Raw genomic sequence first — 16,861 nt, 5'->3', positions numbered from 1 at the left:
TTCGCTTATTGGGACACTCATTTCTGAAGTAGCCCATCTGTCCGCATTCATAACACTTTCTCGGTCCAGTAGGGTTCGGCTTTCCAGTCATGGTGGTGATCTTGCAGTCTCTGCCAATATGCCCGGTCTTTTTGCACTTTTCACAAACAACATTACAATACCCGGTATGGTGCTTGTAGCACCTCTTGCATTGCGGTAGGGTACCCTTGTAGTTGGGGTTCGAGTTGGTGTTCGGATTGGGGTTCCTTCCATCGTTGTGCCTTTTGGCGGGGGTTTGATCATAGGCTCTCCCCTTGTTGTTATCCCACTTACGCTTATCACTACTATCCGCTTCGGATTTTGCCTTTTCTGGTTCATCGATGATGATTTGGTTCATTAAGGTATGCGCCATGCGCATTGCTTTCGGGACATTGGGTGGCCTAGATGAGGTGACATTTCCCTTAATGGACTTAGGAAGTCCCCACAAATACCTTTCCATACGCTTAAACTCCGGGGTAACCATGGTAGGACACATCAGGGCTAATTCTAGATACCTATGGTTGTAACCATCGAGGTCGTTTCCCACAACTCCCAACTGCATAAACTCAATCTCCATTTTATGGATCTCGGTCCTAGGGCAATATTCTTCAATCATGGCCCCCTTGTATTCCTCCCATGGCGTAGCATACACCTCATCAATATCCTTTGCTTGAGCCAATGTGTTCCACCAAGTTAGTGCGCTGTCTGACAGCGTACATGAAGCATACTTGGTTTTGTTCGCCTCTGAGCAGTTACTAACTCGAAACATAGATTCTAATTTCTCAAACCACCTAGTGAGACCAACTGGCCCCTCAGCTCCACTAAAGTTGTTGGGCATGCAGCTTTGAAACTCTTTGTATGTGCACCCATTACGAATGGGCTGGATAACCGGTGGCGGTGGAGCTTGGGGGTTCATTTCCGCTAAAGCTGCATCGACTCATTCATTGATCATTTCCTCGATTTGGGCTGCGGTGGGTGTTGATCTTCCGTTTGCCATTGATGTTCTAAACAAAATTTTTGACTCAAGTCAAAATCTGGTCAAATAGTAATAATACAGTATATGGTATCTAGCATGGAATCAACACAACACATGCTAATTATGGAACGTAAATAGATACAGATACCACAAAGTCATCATACAGTAACGTAAATAGAAAACTGTGCAAGAATTAAACAACACAAAGTTCCATTCATTAATAATAAGTTGCATACATCCGCATATGTTCGTACAATACATAAGTAAAACATAAAACTACAAATGAGATTACATAATGAAATCTACTACAAATGTCCTATGGTGATGGTGGGTGTAGGATGTCCATTACGTGGGACATCTGGTCCTCGAGCTCAGCTACCCGAGCACGGAGGATCTCCACCTCTCTCGTCAGTTCCTCGACAGAGGGAGATGGTGGGGCAGGCGGTGCAGTCGGTACGGGTGGTGCCGGTGGTGCAGATGGTCCGGCTCCAGAAGTGGATGGTGCACAGTGGTAAGGCTTACGGATGAAGGGATCAGCAGGATACGGCATAAGCCGCTTACGAGCGGTAACTCTAGTCCTCAGTCCATGTGCGTTAACGGATGATCTCCCTCCGTTAACCCCAGGAATAACAGTACCGTCGAAACGATACCGCTTCTTCGGCGGGGTAGAGGGTGGCTGCACGGGTGCCTCATCCGGGTCCTCATCGGAATCCTCGTCACTGGAGTCATTGGAGGATGAGTCGTCGGATGATGAGTCGTCTAGATTGGCTGGGGGTGGCTGCACGGGTGGCTCTCCTCGGGCGGCCATTATCAGTCGGTATCTGAAGGGTGGAATAGGCACGTGACGTCCATCAGGAAGGCGTCGGCACCAATGGTTATGCTCATTACGGACCAGACCTTCCCCAAGTTCCGCGGGAATCACAGCACCACCGGAATGGTGCTGTGGCTCCGAGGGTCCTGGGACAAGTGGAGCTGGAATCTCCTGTAGGTCCTCGGCTCCGTCCGAGGTGATCACTGGGCCGGGCGCATGGCTACTGGCTCCAGAGGATGAAGCGCTGGAGTCACTGGAAGGTGTAGATGACGGGATCGAGTAAGCAACAATGGTAGGTGAGGTGGCGGACGAGTCTGAGTCGCTCTCCAAAATGATAACAGGTGGAATATCCGACATCTGAACAAGGAAAAATAACTGTTTCTGTAGCGACCCCGACAAATCGTCAAGTGACGGCGTCGGCTACGTGGGTCCCATTACCTGATTATAAGTCTTTAAGATAACGTTTGACCAAAATATGTCGCCTTTATTTCAAAATAAAGATTGTTTCAAAGTTTACAAGGATTGTTCAACCAAAAGTTAAGTTACAACGTTATAAGTACGATTGAAATCTAGGCGACACGGTTTAAAGTAAAGTCAAAAGACGCTCCATGAAATGCATGTATACTCGACATCCAATGCAAGTATCAAATAGTAAGCGGAAGCAGGTTTCACATATCGTGCAAGCCCTGAGAAAAACATAGAAATCTGTCAACGAAAACGTTGGTGAAATCATAGGTTTAAGTAAGTAAGTACAAGTGAACCACAAGATTTGCATCAATGAATTAATAGTAATACATTCCAAAAGTTTGTTTCACGAGCACCCAATTATCAATGCTTAACATTTCCTTCCATTGAACCCCATCACTTAGTGCTAGAACATACACTGTTTCTCGAAAATATATTTCATTCGTAAACGGTAGCGAACCGTTTGAATGAGGGTTTGTCAAACCCATATGGATCCATACAACATAAGTTCTCGCTTACACCCGGCAAGTGTAACTAATGATAATCGAATTGAGGATTTTGTTCTAAACTCGTATGTAGAATGTTTGTTTTTCCTGTACTTGTGTTCACTTAGTAAAGAAATGTTTATGTTTTCTCATCCCAAATGTAAGTTCAAAAAGAGTAAAAGTGGGACTATGATCTCACCTCGAGTGCACGAGTATAAAAGTACTTCAACAAGTAAACGTGTGCATGAAAGTTGCTTAGCCTTGACCTAAACAAGTAAGTTATATCAATTAACCGGTTACGACACAAGGTCGGGTGAAATGTGTTCAATTAGTCCTATGGCTCGACACGACTCGATTATGTAGCATGTGAAGCAAATTGTCAAGTTTCATGCAAGATACAAGTATAAAAACATGTTAGGAAGATTGCATTAAAAGTTTGGTTAAGTTTGACTAAAAGTCAAACTTGGTCAAAGTCAACGAAAAAAGTCAACGCGTTCGGGTTCGGTCCCGAACTATTTTTCTGAGGTTTTTACTCATATATAAGCATATTAGAACAAGTTTCATGTGAATCGGAGGTCGATAGCTAGTCAAACATTTCACGTGAAACGGGACGAGGAGGTCAGAATCTGACCAGGCACATCGGCGCGCCGCGCGGGGAAGGGGCGCGCCGCGCCACCCTCTGTGCAGGGATTTCTGGTCAGTTTTCAAAGTATGCACGAACCAAAACACAAACAATCACATTTTATGATCCGCAAACAATTAGAACATGTATTTTATATCATCGGAAAGTTATTTCGACAAGGAATACAACTAACCACATATCATCAATCAAAAACATCATTTACAATAAACGAAAACTCGTCAATTGATCGAGAAAGGTTTGTTTTCAAGTTTCAAGTTCGTAAAACGTATTTTATGATTCGGGAATCCAATTTACACATACGATATGCCGTTTTGAAGGTAATGAAGCATACATTACTACTAGACACTAACAATTAACATTCCATGGCATTTAAGCTTCCAAAAGTTCATGTCAAGAACTATCAAACCCTAGTCAAACATCACAAAATCATTAATCGGGTTTTTGAAGTTTCCTTAATCAACCTACACATCCAAATGTGGCTAATGATACTAGTAACACAATTAAAACATGCACTTTAACAATCTAACAACATTAACTCATCCAAAATCAAGGATTAAGCATCCACTTTTCATTTTCAAGCTAGTTACACCAAAACATCAAGATCGAGCATACAAATCATATAATCATGCTAGACACGAGCCATAGACACTAACTAACAACATTTCAAGTCAAAAACACGAATTTAAAGAAATCTATAGTTTTAGAAATGTTACCCAAAATCGGTGTAGTTAGTATCAAATCGTAGAGGATGAAGAGAGGATCACGAAAATGTAATTTGTTTTGTTGTAAGCCTCCTATATCGAATTTAGATGATGATTTAGTGAAGTTGGGAGAAATGGGGTTCTTGAGCTAGAGAGAAAAGGGAGAGAGATGGAGGGATTGAATGGATGAGAATGGTGGGTTGACTAGTTGACCTAGTCAACTAGTTTGCCCACTTGACAACTTCGGTCCCTCAAGTTTCAAAGCGGGTGCGGGAATTAACCAACGAAATATTTTAAAAACGCTCGAGTAACCGAGTGATGTTATAATTAAATAGCGGAAATATAATGAACGTTACTCACGGAAACTATTACTTTAAATACGAAAGATTATGTTTTAAAAAAAAAAAGACGGTGTTAAAATTAAATTTAACGGAAAAACGCGGGATGTTACATTATCCACACCTCAAAAGAAATTTCGTCCCGAAATTTAGTTGGAAGTAGTAGTTGTTGAATCTTACTCGAGACCTTGCGTTGTAAATTCTACGAATAAGTGAAGGTACGTCCTTGAGTATTTCCACGAATTTTGACGGTCGGGATCATATGTTGTTTTAAAGTTTGGCTTCCATGATTCATGGTTTCAACCGGTCCTCCTAGGAAGTGAGGGTTATCGTCGATAGTGAGTTCATCAAAGGAGGTAACAAGTTCTCGTTTCGCAAAACACGTCTTTGAGTTGATACATTGAATGTAGGATAAACGGAGACCCAAAATGAGTCGGAAAAATCTAAACGGCTAGCTACGGGTCCAAAACACCCCAAGAATTTAAAGGATCAAAATATCGCGGATTTAGCTTCCTACGTTTTCCCGAAACGGATTGCACCCTTCCAAGGTGCGACTCTTAACGTGACGCGGTTTCCCACGTGGAATTTGAAATGTTTACGTCTAACATCGGCGCAGCTCTTGGTGATTACGAGTCGCGTAGGGTTTTGCCTGAATATGAATAAATTTTCTCGGTTGCTCATGAATAACCTCGGCCCCGGTGAATTGATCATCGTTTACTTGGTTCGACAAAGGAGAGTGACGTTTCCGGTCACACGTGGTTTCAAAAGGAGTGACGTTAAAACTCGAATGAAAATCATTGTAGTACGAGGATTCGGTTAAAGGAAAATATTTTTCTCAAGTAAATTTGAAGTTGGTAATACAAATTCGTATTATGGTTTCCAAGGTTTAAATCGCACGTTTGTTCGGTCCGTCGGGTTGTGGATGGTACGCGGTACTCATGTCTAAACGCGGTCCCGAGGCTTCTTGTAAAACTAGAAGTGAAACGAGTATTTCGATACGAGATAATTAACAAAGATACACCGTGTTGGAATAGAATCTCTTAAGATATGTTTGAACGAGTCAGTTAGGGTTCGAAAAAAAATGTTCGTTAGGACTATTCACCCTCGTGGCGAATACTTATGTAATATGAGGAGTTTCTCTATCCATGGAGAAATGTTACAAGGAGTTTCTTTAAACGGAAATGCGAACGGTAAGGATAGTAGTGAAATGAGGACTTAGAATAGGATGAGTTTACATCTCGAGGTTGCCATAACGTGCCTCTAGTTGTCAAAAGTTGAAGTCTGAAAGAGAAACGAGATCGTACACGTAGTTGTTTAGTTCGGGGTTGAATAATAGTTGGCCGATTATTAGAAACACAATGACATTAAGTCAAAGAAGAGTGAAGTATCATTGGATCGTGTGTTATCTTAAGCTCCAGTAATATCAGACGGTAATGGTGAAATAACAGAGATATGTAGCGTGGTATGTGATGACGAGAAAATTGATCGGATCCACAATTTAGTATTAGAATTCTTCGCGCAACATAACGAATTTCAGTTACACTGATTTTGAGTCGAGAGAGCATGCCTTCCGGCGTTCATGTAGAAATATTTTCATAATTGAGTTCCATCTGGTGCTATACGATTTTTAACTAGAAATGTTGGTGTGAAGTATCACGCTCAAGGTTCGGACATGGGGGGGTTTAAATTTTTCCCTCAGTGAGTTAACGAGGTTAAAAGTCGTGTAACACGAGAAAAGGCAGAAATGAATCTTCGGTAATAACCGGCGAGATCTAAGATTTTACGAATACAAGTCTGAGTCGGGGGAGTTTCCTGATTACATGTGGCTTGATTTCGAGATTGATTGAAATGCCTAGACCATTCACATCATGGTTTAGAAAATTGTACTTCGTTCAACAGAAATTCTCACTCGGAGAATTTGGTATAGAGTTGCTCTTTTCTCAAAAGTTCGAGCGTAAGATGGTGATGTTGTTCGTTTTCCTCCTTTACTTGAATAACTCAAGATGTCATCTATAAATACGATAACCGATTTGTCTAGATAAGTTCGCATACGTGGTTTAGGAGGTTCATGAATACGGACAGAGTCCTAAATAAATCGAATGGTACTAAGAAAGATTTACAACTAACGTTGCGAGTTCGGAAAGTGGCTTAGGAGACATCGTCTCACTTAACCCCCAATTAATGATAACCGGAAGGGGGGTCGATTTGGAACATACGGGATTCGTGCAAATAATCATGAGGTCATGGATGCGAGGGAGAGGGTATCGGTTTCCAACCGAAAATTACTCAGTTCACAATAATCTATACAAGATGATAGGGAAACTTTTTTTTTTTTTTTTTTTTTTTTTTTTTTTTCGAATAGGTTCCGAGCTCCCTAGTTCTATAGGTGTCAAATCGAAGTTCAAATTACCTACCCAATAAGTTTAACGTACTCCCTCCGATAAAATTTATCGATACGCAATGGTTTTCCGTTGGTCACTTGAATGGCGTAAGTAATATCTAGGGGGGAGGGGTGGAGTGCAAAGAGTAGGCTCCAAAGCCCTGGATACAAAACATTTATCGATACCCGAATCGGATAAACATGAAACATAAGAGTCGCTGAGAAGAAACGTACCCGTAACTAATTGTCGTTCCGGGAATCCTATGTGTTAAGGTTGAAAGCTCATTCGCGTACATTAGGGTGGGCGTTCTTCTTGGGACATGCATTCTTAAAATGACCCAGTTGTCCACATTCAAAACAAGCACCCCTTCTGCGTGCACTGGGCACCTTTTTAGCGACGGGGGCGGCACCCTTACAACTATGGGCCACATGGCCACTTCTTTGACACTTGATGCAAAATGGTCCGCCACATTTTCCATAATGATGTTTGTGGCACGTGTTGCAAAAAGGTCGTGTTCCAGCATAATTTTTCCTGCCGCCGGGGGTGAAAGGCTTCTTGGTGGAGTCGTTGTGGTTGTGGTTGCTTGATGGAGAGGCTTCCTGTTTTCTTTTGTTGTTAACTGGTTGGGCCTCGGCCGTTGGTGCCAGCGCTTCAATTTCATCCACCGTTTTTATAAATCGGCGGGCTATCATCACAGCCTCTTGTAGGTCGGCGGGTCTTAATGGCATTACCCCGTGTGGAATGCTCTTAGGGAGGCCATCCATGTAAAACTCAACTCCTTGGGGCCCGGGAGCCCGGAGGTTTGGACAAATTGAGGTTAGTTCGGCAAACTGTTGATTATAAGCTTCGAGGTCATCTCGGGCTATTTTTAAATTTCTTGGCCCCTGTTCGAGCCTTCGAGTCTCTTCGCGCGGGAAGTATTCGGTGGTCATTCTTTCTCTTAATTCGGTCCAAGAGAGTGTAAGGGCTTCATCGATACCCACCGATTGTACATACGTGTTCCACCGTGAGAGAGCAATACCGGTGAGAGTGAGGGTAGAAAACTTGACCTTATCTTGGTCCCGACAACCGCTTATGCTAAAAACGGCTTCTGTTTGTTCGAACCATCGGGTGAGAGCAACCGGTCCTTCGGTTCCATTGAAAGTGGGAGGATTGTACTTCATGAAGTTCTTGTAGGAGCAACCCTCGATTGAATTACCGGCCCCATGATTGTTGTTGTTAGAAAAGTGATCGGCCACGGCCGTACCCACGGCGGTGGTTATCATTTGTTGAAGAGCTTGTTCCAGAGTTTCGAGAGGAGTATTGTGTTGACCTTGGTGAGCCATTGTTCCTTCATGAGACAAGAATATCGTTGGTTAGTATTTTCAACAATACTAACCGGAGTATGGAAATAGGATAGAGAGGAAATTTTTCCTTGACTCGCCTTAAATTCTTTACGTCATAATGTCGGAACGTCCATGTGAATCACCGTAATATAATCCCGGAAATTATATTACCCTGATTCTCATGTGCATTTAACATTACTTCATAAAGTCAAGGTGGCGCATCAACAAAATTTATCAACGTAAGATCAAGATCGAATACGAGTTAGATATGATAGAAGAGTTCGAGTATAAATGCACAATTTGTCAAATAATTCCTACTTCAGTCTATATGCCGGTTGTAGTCTAGATTCACCTATGTACCCTATGACTCGGGGTGGACACAAATGAACTCTAAATCCCTACAACCAAGGCTCTGATACCAACTGTAGCGACCCCGACAAATCGTCAAGTGACGGCGTCGGCTACGTGGGTCCCATTACCTGATTATAAGTCTTTAAGATAACGTTTGACCAAAATATGTCGCCTTTATTTCAAAATAAAGATTGTTTCAAAGTTTACAAGGATTGTTCAACCAAAAGTTAAGTTACAACGTTATAAGTACGATTGAAATCTAGGCGACACGGTTTAAAGTAAAGTCAAAAGACGCTCCATGAAATGCATGTATACTCGACATCCAATGCAAGTATCAAATAGTAAGCGGAAGCAGGTTTCACATATCGTGCAAGCCCTGAGAAAAACATAGAAATCTGTCAACGAAAACGTTGGTGAAATCATAGGTTTAAGTAAGTAAGTACAAGTGAACCACAAGATTTGCATCAATGAATTAATAGTAATACATTCCAAAAGTTTGTTTCACGAGCACCCAATTATCAATGCTTAACATTTCCTTCCATTGAACCCCATCACTTAGTGCTAGAACATACACTGTTTCTCGAAAATATATTTCATTCGTAAACGGTAGCGAACCGTTTGAATGAGGGTTTGTCAAACCCATATGGATCCATACAACATAAGTTCTCGCTTACACCCGGCAAGTGTAACTAATGATAATCGAATTGAGGATTTTGTTCTAAACTCGTATGTAGAATGTTTGTTTTTCCTGTACTTGTGTTCACTTAGTAAAGAAATGTTTATGTTTTCTCATCCCAAATGTAAGTTCAAAAAGAGTAAAAGTGGGACTATGATCTCACCTCGAGTGCACGAGTATAAAAGTACTTCAACAAGTAAACGTGTGCATGAAAGTTGCTTAGCCTTGACCTAAACAAGTAAGTTATATCAATTAACCGGTTACGACACAAGGTCGGGTGAAATGTGTTCAATTAGTCCTATGGCTCGACACGACTCGATTATGTAGCATGTGAAGCAAATTGTCAAGTTTCATGCAAGATACAAGTATAAAAACATGTTAGGAAGATTGCATTAAAAGTTTGGTTAAGTTTGACTAAAAGTCAAACTTGGTCAAAGTCAACGAAAAAAGTCAACGCGTTCGGGTTCGGTCCCGAACTATTTTTCTGAGGTTTTTACTCATATATAAGCATATTAGAACAAGTTTCATGTGAATCGGAGGTCGATAGCTAGTCAAACATTTCACGTGAAACGGGACGAGGAGGTCAGAATCTGACCAGGCACATCGGCGCGCCGCGCGGGGAAGGGGCGCGCCGCGCCACCCTCTGTGCAGGGATTTCTGGTCAGTTTTCAAAGTATGCACGAACCAAAACACAAACAATCACATTTTATGATCCGCAAACAATTAGAACATGTATTTTATATCATCGGAAAGTTATTTCGACAAGGAATACAACTAACCACATATCATCAATCAAAAACATCATTTACAATAAACGAAAACTCGTCAATTGATCGAGAAAGGTTTGTTTTCAAGTTTCAAGTTCGTAAAACGTATTTTATGATTCGGGAATCCAATTTACACATACGATATGCCGTTTTGAAGGTAATGAAGCATACATTACTACTAGACACTAACAATTAACATTCCATGGCATTTAAGCTTCCAAAAGTTCATGTCAAGAACTATCAAACCCTAGTCAAACATCACAAAATCATTAATCGGGTTTTTGAAGTTTCCTTAATCAACCTACACATCCAAATGTGGCTAATGATACTAGTAACACAATTAAAACATGCACTTTAACAATCTAACAACATTAACTCATCCAAAATCAAGGATTAAGCATCCACTTTTCATTTTCAAGCTAGTTACACCAAAACATCAAGATCGAGCATACAAATCATATAATCATGCTAGACACGAGCCATAGACACTAACTAACAACATTTCAAGTCAAAAACACGAATTTAAAGAAATCTATAGTTTTAGAAATGTTACCCAAAATCGGTGTAGTTAGTATCAAATCGTAGAGGATGAAGAGAGGATCACGAAAATGTAATTTGTTTTGTTGTAAGCCTCCTATATCGAATTTAGATGATGATTTAGTGAAGTTGGGAGAAATGGGGTTCTTGAGCTAGAGAGAAAAGGGAGAGAGATGGAGGGATTGAATGGATGAGAATGGTGGGTTGACTAGTTGACCTAGTCAACTAGTTTGCCCACTTGACAACTTCGGTCCCTCAAGTTTCAAAGCGGGTGCGGGAATTAACCAACGAAATATTTTAAAAACGCTCGAGTAACCGAGTGATGTTATAATTAAATAGCGGAAATATAATGAACGTTACTCACGGAAACTATTACTTTAAATACGAAAGATTATGTTTTAAAAAAAAAAAGACGGTGTTAAAATTAAATTTAACGGAAAAACGCGGGATGTTACAGTTTCCATGTCAGTAAGTTATAAAGCAAGCATGTATTAGGCAAAGTAACTACGACAGTCTAGATCATGTATAGCGGTAAGTAGCATGGCAATAACGACAAGTATCAAGCAATCGAAAACAGATAATAGCATGCAGTAATGAAATCATGCAGTAGCATACGGCATATAGCAGTAAAAGTAAGCAGCAGCATGCAGTAAGTTCCGCAGAAACAAGTAAACTAGCAAGTTGTAGATTAGTCTTATTAGTGAATCCTACTCGGTCGGGTCTTGACTCACTAATGCAACCTAATTCCCTACAACCAATGCTCTGATACCAAATGTGATGCCCCGTACAAAACCATCGTGTACTGATGTTATGCGAGGTGTATATAAAATAGCTATTAAATTTTACTAGGAAATACTATTAAATACGATACAATTTTACACCAGATATTTATTTATTTAGAGAATGGATATACTTAAACCTTGCTACAACACTTATAGGCAGTGTACCTAATCGTACAGTAGTTTAGTTTTTAGTAAGTCCGGTTCGTTCCACAGGGAATCTTTTTCACAAAGCTTAACGCTATATTAGTTTAAATTTATAAAAATACAAATATATATATATATATATATATATATATATATATATATATATATATATATATATATATATATATATATATATATATATATATATATATATATATATATAAGTAATATTATTATTATAAAGGGGGGTTTTTACCGTTTAATGACCGGTTTGTCGATTTTAAAACTTTAGTCGCAGTTAAAACCAAATGTAAAATATTAAATAAATAAAAGACTTAATTTAAAGCGTAAAGTAAATAACGATAATGAAATTGCGAATAATAAAAGTGCGATAAAATAAACTTGCGATAATTAAAAAGTATGATAATTAAAAGTGTAATTAAATACAATAACAATAAATAAAAATGCGATAATTAGAAGTGCAATTAAATATAAAATAAAGGAAATTAAATATGAAATAAAAGAATTATGCTTATTTAAACTTCCGTAATCATGATGTTTGACGTGTTGATTTTAGTTTTATGCCCATGGGTTAATTGTCCTTTGTCCTGGATTATTTAATATGTCCGTCTGGTTTTTGTCCATAACAGTCCATCAGTCATAAATATAAAGTGCGAGTGTCCTCGTCAAATTATCCTTATACCCGAAGTCAAATATTCCAACTAATTGGGGACTTAAACTGTAACAAGATTTTAATACTTTGTTTAATAATTACACCAGGATGTCGACTGAGTGTAACCCAAGGTTTTAATACTTTGTTAACAATTATGCCAAGTGTCCTTGTACATAATTTCACCCCTGTTTTAATAATTCTAGTGGCTATTAATCCATTCCCGTGTCCGGTTAAATGAACGATTATTCGTACATATAAATACCCCGCCCATCGTGTCCGATCGAGTGTAAATGGTTATTTATAGGGACGCCCAATTGTAAATCTTTATATTAAAATTAACAAACTATCATTTAGGTAAACAAATATAAAGCCCATTAATAGCCCATAGTCTAATTTCCACAAGTGTCGTTCTTTTGTCCAAACCCTAATTATGGTACAAAGCCCAATTACCCAATTTTAGTAATTAGCCCAACATCATGATTACTTCGTTTTAAATAAGTATAATAATAACTTAGCTACGAGACATTAAATTAAAAAGGTTGAACATAACTTACAATGATTAAAAATAGCGTAGCGTTACACGGACAGAATTTCGACTTACACCCTTACAACATTCGCTAACATACCCTTATTATTAGGATTAAAATTAAAATTAAAATTAAAATATAAATTATAAATATAAATATTACGTATAGATAGATGGATGGATATATTGATATTAAAATTCGTCGAACTGCGTTGGCTTTTATAGGCATTTTCATTTTTTGGGGCTCCGCGAGTCGCGGTTCTTTTAGCCTTCGAACTCCGCAAGTTGCGGAGTTCATTTTTACAGCTCATTCAGCCTTGGCTCTTTGTTTGCCGACGATTTTAAATAATAATATAATATATATATATAATTTTTAAGAATTATTTATATATTATATTATATTCATGTGCATAATTGACTTGTAATTTTTAGTCCGTTGCGTTGAGCGTTGAGAGTTGACTCTGGTCCTGGTTCCGGATTTTCGAACGTCCTTGCGTACAATTTAATATCTTGTACTTTGCGTTTTGAATCTTGTACTCTTGTAATTTTGAGACGTTTCTTATCAATAATTGGAACCTCATTGATTCTATTTTGTACTTTTGAGCTTTTTGGTCGTTTGCGTCTTCAATTCGTCGAATCTGTCTTTTGTCTTCACCTTTTATTATTTAAACGAATATCACTTTTAAATAGAACAATTGCAACTAAAAGCTTGTCTTTCTTGAGGAATAATGCTATGAAATATATGTTCGTTTTTAGCATTATCAAATATTCCCACACTTGAGCGTTGCTTGTCCTCAAGCAATATAGTCTTGAAATACTAGAATCACTTCTTTATTCTTCACACTTTGTACATCAGTGATTTCTATACGGCGGTATAAACAATGGTAGTAACGATATGGTTTACAGTCCCACATGACTATAAAATTTAGATCCATTAAGGAAATTGGATCTTTATGAAAACATTTGATCTTTTGAAAATTAAATCTAGCTTTTACCCTAGATAAGTTTTCCGGAATAACCCTTCACTGGTGTTTGCAAATTCTTTTTGTGGGTTTGGTGGGTTTCAGATTTGAAAATTTTAGCTCAAAACTTGCGGTTTTGTGTCACCCACTTGCTAACCTTGTATTATGAAAGCAACACGTCCAGTATACTTGCTCCGTATATTACCTTTCGGTAAACTACCGTCCGGTTGTAAAGGAAAGCGTTGAACAAGCAACTGTTAAGGCAATGTCCCCTGACATGCTTTTAATTATGGTCTATAACGTGTCGGACGCAATTACTATCCTTGGTAGGAGCAATAGTAAAGCTCACCCTTATAATTTTTCGGTCTGGCACAAGGTCCTGTCTTTGACCATGCTATGCAACCACCGTTCTTACGGTTGACACCCGATTTGGTTCAGGTGACCTAATGAATTCCAGGTGAATTCCTAGGATTTTACGTTCAATGGTAATGAACGCATTGAAAATGGGTTTTCAGAAAACAAATCGGTTTATAATTTTTGATCAAAATATTTTCTCGTTCAAGCTCGAGTTTAGATATCATCGAATTCCATGAGTTTGAATTCTCAATCTTTAAGGTCAATCTCTAGGATTGAGTAATATCAGTCTTAAAAGCTGATTTTTGATCTTTAAGGAGATTATCCTTTCTGGGGATCTGATTCATTAGTCTTATCAAGCTAATTTGCACAGTGTCCCCCCCATTGTATGAGATTAATCCTTCTCATGGTTAGGATAAATCTGACCACTTGACGACCCTGTTTTATGCTGAGGTCCGTGGATTTCCTGCTGATTTTAGTGATGACTTTTCTAGATTTTTCGTCAACCTACAGCTGGTCTGGACGACAACTTCCTGACCTAAATCAAGAAGCGCGTTTCTTTTTCGGAAGACTTTACTTCCTTTTAATGATGGAATTGATTCATCGTGTAGATCCATCTCTTCTTTTCTTTCATCGGGTAAAACAGTTTAGTTTAGTCCAAAGCAAAAGTATTTTCAGTTATTTGTTACAGAAATATGTGACATATGTTTAAAATATCTTGGTAAATTTTCCCACACTTGGCTTTTATTTTCCTTTTTATTGTCATCTATTCCATTTTAAATGAATTTTAACATTTTGGTTTGTTTCTCAATTTATGTCCTTTCCGAGGTAACAATAATTTCGGTGTTAAAACCTAGTTTTATCGTTCATAAATATGTATAAACATGATTTTGAGTTCATTTAATTGAAAATTTTGAAAAATTTTACTAGAATTGGGTAGTCAGTATATAAGACTAGGGCTGTTCTTTATTATCAGAGAGCACTAGATTCTAATACAACTACTACTTTACTACTATTTTTAATGGTAACCAAGTGTTTAAGATAAAATTTTTTTTTTTAAAATTCGAAAGAATTTAACCCCTTCCCACACTTAAGATCTTGCAATGCCCTCATTTGCAAGAAATCAGTAACAATTTAAATTATTGAGGGTGATTAGCGTAGAAATGATTAAATTTTACCAAAGTTTCCAAACATATTTGTGTTTGTGTTGAATGATAAATGGTGCACATCATTTGTTCATTCCGTCTTGTTGTTATATCACATTTATTTTGCATCTTGTCTTCAAAATTAGTTGCTTTTGCTGAACTTAATGCCAGTCTTTAAAAATGCGTGTTTTACCCTGTTGTGTACATAAGATAAACTGCAAACATATATACATATTTTTGAAGTTTGGTATATTACCCCACATTCAAAAATTATTAAAATCTAATAATAAAAGTTAGAAAATTATAAAAACTATTACAATATTAACATAAGTATTAAATGTATCAACATTACAAATTATAAAATAAATAAAACTAAGTAGACTAGGGATGATACTGATACCAGTAGGGGTTCCATGCATAACCATATGTGTTATAAAATGCTTCGGCTGGGTTATACGTAGGATACGGTGGTTGGATCTCTATAGACCAGGGAGGAAATACGGACGATGGAGTAGGAATATAGTTTCTACCTATTTGTTGGCAATAAGCTATGATTTGGTTTTGATGAACTTGCCAATCTTCAAATGCTCGATGTCTAGCATTTTCGTACTCTTGTGAAGCTATAAACCTTTGCATTTCTGTCATTTCATTTCCCCCTCCCACATTACCTGGCTGTTGGTTTCTCTCAACTTGTGGATGTCTACCATTATATCGTACTGCGGCGTTATTTCGCCTCTTCAAAATCTTCGCACCATGGTATACATTTAAACCTATTGTATCGCGGGGTTCTGGTTCTTCGATTAGTAATCCCCCCCGACTTATATCCACACCGAGATATTCAGCAATCTAAGTAATAAATATACCACCTCCTATTATGCTATGCGGTCTCATCCCCCTAACCATAGCTGATAAATAATAACCCACACAATAAGGTATACTTACAGCGCTTTGTGGGTCTCGAATACACATGTGGTAAAACAAATCCTGTTCATTTACCTTTTCCTTGTTCTTACCTCGTTGTGTAATCGAATTGGCTAAAAATCTATGAATTACTCTTAACTCTGCTCTATCTATATCCAAATAAGAGTAATTTCCCCCTTTAAATCGGTGATGGCTAGTCATTTGACTCCATACACCATGCGTATCAAAATTTTTGTCTATCTTTCTACCATTTAGTATCAACCCTCTACAATCGGCAGATGCTAACTCCTCAGGCGTATATATACGTAAGGCCTGAGCCATGTCTAGCAAAGACATGTGTCGCATCGAACCTCCTAACAAAAATCTAATAAAAGATCGATCGGTTAAACTAGCTACCCGATCATTTAATTCTATACTACACAACAATTCTTCACACCATACTTTATATACAGGTCTACGCATGTTGAATAAACGTACCCAATCGTTAAAAGTAGAATTACCATACCTCTGTGTAAGTAATTCCCTAATTGGTCCGGCCAATTCTACAGCTTCTAATGGTCCCCATTCTATGACCCTAGGTACTTCAACAGCTTTAGAATGAAGAGTATGCAAACCCCTTTGGTATTTTGGATAATCTATCCAAAGTCTGTCAAATCTCAGGTTCGGGTGCAAATCTTCCAAGTGCATATCAGAAAATGTCATGACTGGATGAGGTATATCTTGTTTGTAGTAGTTATCCACCTCCTGTTGTTCCGCATTCTCAGTAGGAGCATTGCGAGCTTGGGATGAAGATTCACCCCTTTCAGTCTGCAAAACACATCAAACAAAATTTTTGTGCATCCAAATATGCATTAGTGTCAGCAAAATCATCAATCAAAAT

This window comes from Rutidosis leptorrhynchoides, chromosome 10 (genome assembly GCF_046630445.1).
Source record: "Rutidosis leptorrhynchoides isolate AG116_Rl617_1_P2 chromosome 10, CSIRO_AGI_Rlap_v1, whole genome shotgun sequence".
Lineage (NCBI taxonomy): Eukaryota > Viridiplantae > Streptophyta > Magnoliopsida > Asterales > Asteraceae > Rutidosis > Rutidosis leptorrhynchoides.
This window is presented reverse-complemented; position numbering follows the sequence as displayed.